Raw genomic sequence first — 3,415 nt, 5'->3', positions numbered from 1 at the left:
TTACATGAAAATAGAGCTCTTTGGCCACACACTAATGGTGGGTTTGGCCTTCAAAAGAACAATGCATATGCAGGAAATACATACTTCCTACTGTAAAATATGGTGATGGATCTTTGATGTTATGGGGCTATTTTGCTTCCACTGGTCCTGGGGCCCTTGTTAAGGTCAACAGTATAATGAACTTTACCAAGTACCAGGACTAAATTGGCCAAAAACCTGTTTGCCAGGAGGCTGAACCTTGGCCGAAAGTGAATCTTCCAGCAAGACAATAACCCCAAGCAAAGAACAAGAAGGCCCACACACTCTTTAAACTCCCAATTCACCGCTTTATTGACTACGTTTCGATCCATATAAGCATATATATTAGATTCTGTAACTACTACATGTGCCCATCTCATTGATATCAAATTATTAGAGATACACAAGTTGTTTTTGAAATAGGTCCCTGGTATTATATCTACAGCCATATGGGTGGGTATCCCAGCAGTTTCCAACATAATATTTTTTTACTGTTGCCTAGGTTTTAACTTGGACCCATTTGTATGTATATATTCCTTTTTGAGACACATGTCCCTCTGAGATGAATTATGATTGATTACGCACAAAGGTGAATTGAATTGTTTCCACACCCACCATGCGTCATCTGCGTAATGCTCATGCTAGGTGAAATGGGTATATTTTGGGGAAGTGAGCACTCCGTTTGTTTGTTGGACCTGATGAAGATCCGTTTCGGATCAAAACGTAGTCATTCAATAAAGCAGTGAATTGGGAGCTTAAAGTGTGTGCAGGCCTTCTTGTTCTTCACTAGTATTATTTATTAGCTCAGCACCTATGTTTTTTAAGGATGTGCGGATGACCACAAACTTTCTACTAGCCCCAAGCACACATCAAATCCACAAAGAAATGGTGAATTGAGCACAAAATCAATATTTTCAATGGCCATCTCAGTCTCCGGTCTTGAACCCCATTGAAAACCTGTGGTTTGAATTGAAGAGGCCAGTCCATAAGTGCAGATGAAGGACATCAAGGATCTGGAAAGATTATGTATGGAGGAATGGTCTAAGATCCCACCCACTGTGTTCTCCAATGTCCATAAAACATTTTAGAAAAAGCTTCAGTGTTGTTATCATCACAAGGCGAGCAGGGGCATCAATTGGGTATGACAGGGTAATATCCTTTGATTATGTAGTGCTTACTTTAGAATGTTGTAGTATACTGTAGAATACTATAGTAAATACTACAGTATTATGCACAAATAAACACTGTACAGTAATGTACGCAAAAACACAGTTTTTTAACTATAGTAATGCTGAAGTATTTAATTTGCATATACTACATCCATTCTCATCCCCCATATCTTAATTTGTGCCACCCAGGAGTGAGAAACACTGAACTACCCATTCACACTCCAGTCCAATCTGCCTACAGGTTATGAGAAATTTGCTCTTTTACTATTTGTCCAGTAGATTGTCAAATATAATTCAACAAAAACACTATCGTAAATAATACAGTAATATCTGCAAAAATGAACTACAGTAATAGTATAGTAAATACTACACTTTATAGTAAATACTACACTGTATATAGTATACTATAGTCTTTTTCATATGGGCTGCAGGAAGAGAGGGGCATGCCACCAGTACTTTAGGGCCTCAAATTTCTCCTCCAATGCAACAGTAACAGCGCCCATGTGCATATCTTATAGACTATGATGAGTTCTAGAAATTATCCACACTCTGAATTTTTACAGTAAAAACCTACAGTATGTGAACACTTGGTATTCCAGTTTACAGAGCAAATAATGTCTACACACTAAGTACATGAAGTACTGTACTTCAACAAATGATATTGCCTCAAGTCACACATTCTCATGCAGTGTTCAAGTATGCACTAATATCAAATGTAGTGGTGAGCTATATCTTCACAAACTGATTTATGACCAAATCAACTAAACTATCCCTCAATGGAAACATTAAAACTGGAAAATCTCATTGCATTTATTCTATTTAATTTAAAAGAGTTTCACCAACCCAGGTCATTCTGTCTTTCCACTTACCTGAGTATGTTGTTTTTAGGTGTAAGGAAACTCAACCAGACCAGAGACTTTGTGCAACTGAGCTGACTGCTTTGAGCTTCACGAGGAAAGTAACACTTTGTTCCAGCATGCAGCCATGTCATAACCCCTCCCATTGCACCTTGGTGTTTGTTTTCCTCTCTCCTCTTTTTTCTCATTCCCCTCCTCTCTAATTCATCCTCCTCCTCTTTCTCCTCCTTCTCCGAACTAACTCACTCAATTAAAGAAAACAAGCGTTGTTAACCTAATTTTCTGTATGTTTGTCTGTTAGACCTTATAGCATAATTGAATTGTATGTTGACATATAAAACCAATGTATGGATTTGATTGACTATTACAGATGTAGGATTTTAATTTGATCCAGTTTGCTACAGCAGGAAAATAATGTTGCAGCAACAGGAAATATAAATTGTTATGTGGATTTTAATTAATGGACATTTTTGTAGGGGTTGGTACATTTTTCGTATGGGAAAATCAAGTCTGACATTTTTAAGTGGAAATTACAAACTTCAGAAACCTTTTTAAACCTCAAATATACTAAATGTTTTACATGTTTTACATATTGCAGGAAATGTGTCATGCAACAGGGTGATCAAATTAAAATCCTACATCTGTATAGCTTTGGTTTAAAGATCATGTTTATATTATATTGTGCCTTTTTATTTGACAGTATACTGCAGTTCAGTGTGGCTTCACATAGTCAATGTTATCCTTTGTATAATTAACACAATCCATGCATTACACTGATCTGATTTCTAATATTGTGGTCTTAACTAGGATGCCTATGTGATGTCTAGTCCTTTTCCCCTCATTACTTCCGATCATAGACTGTTTAACTGTAGGCTCTTCAATTACCATAGACGTGCATTAAATCTGTCAGAACTATTAATATCACAACTGAATATCTTCTTCTCACACCACTGAGACTGAGATGTCATGTTTTTATTTATTTTTCAAATTCACCCTAGCGGCGACCTCAACCGATTGATATTCCTGACATGCGCATTGCAAACTGCAATCTGACCACATAATCGGGAGAGAACGACAGCGCAGCAGAACCGCAATGGGTAGGCGGGTGATTTTATCAAATTGATCAAAAATCGCTGACAAGATGTCCGACGCGAGTAGAAAACCCCAATCGATACGCATCTGTACTTATTGACGTGGACACGATACACACAGAACCTGCAGAACAACCAAAAGTAAATACTTTTTCCAAGGGGACGAAGTTTGTTGTGTCGAAGGAAATATAATAGCCCGGTAAAGCAGGGAGAGACTGCGGAAAACTGCCAGAGCGGGGGGACAGTCAGAATACAAACCCACCCACCCACCCAGTCAGCC

Source organism: Oncorhynchus masou, chromosome 28 (genome assembly GCF_036934945.1).
Source record: "Oncorhynchus masou masou isolate Uvic2021 chromosome 28, UVic_Omas_1.1, whole genome shotgun sequence".
Taxonomy (NCBI): Eukaryota; Metazoa; Chordata; class Actinopteri; order Salmoniformes; family Salmonidae; genus Oncorhynchus; species Oncorhynchus masou.
This window is presented reverse-complemented; position numbering follows the sequence as displayed.